Below are 241 nucleotides of genomic sequence, written 5' to 3'. Positions count from 1 at the left end.
CGGCTCTAGATTCATGACACAAGGAAGTTAAAATTGTCTCTTGTAGTTCTGCAAAAATGCTTCACAAAGTTCGAAGCTGGATTGTCTTAGTGACTCTGTTTCGTGGTTTCTTCCTCACCCACGGCCAAGGCAACGTCGCTGTCTCCTGAACTGAAGGCAGTTTATAATGATTTAAGTAAAGCCTAGACCAACTTTGGAACATTTTTTTATACTTAACCTACCGCAAATATTTCGTATGTGG

This window comes from Penaeus monodon, chromosome 20 (genome assembly GCF_015228065.2).
Source record: "Penaeus monodon isolate SGIC_2016 chromosome 20, NSTDA_Pmon_1, whole genome shotgun sequence".
NCBI lineage: Eukaryota > Metazoa > Arthropoda > Malacostraca > Decapoda > Penaeidae > Penaeus > Penaeus monodon.
This window is presented reverse-complemented; position numbering follows the sequence as displayed.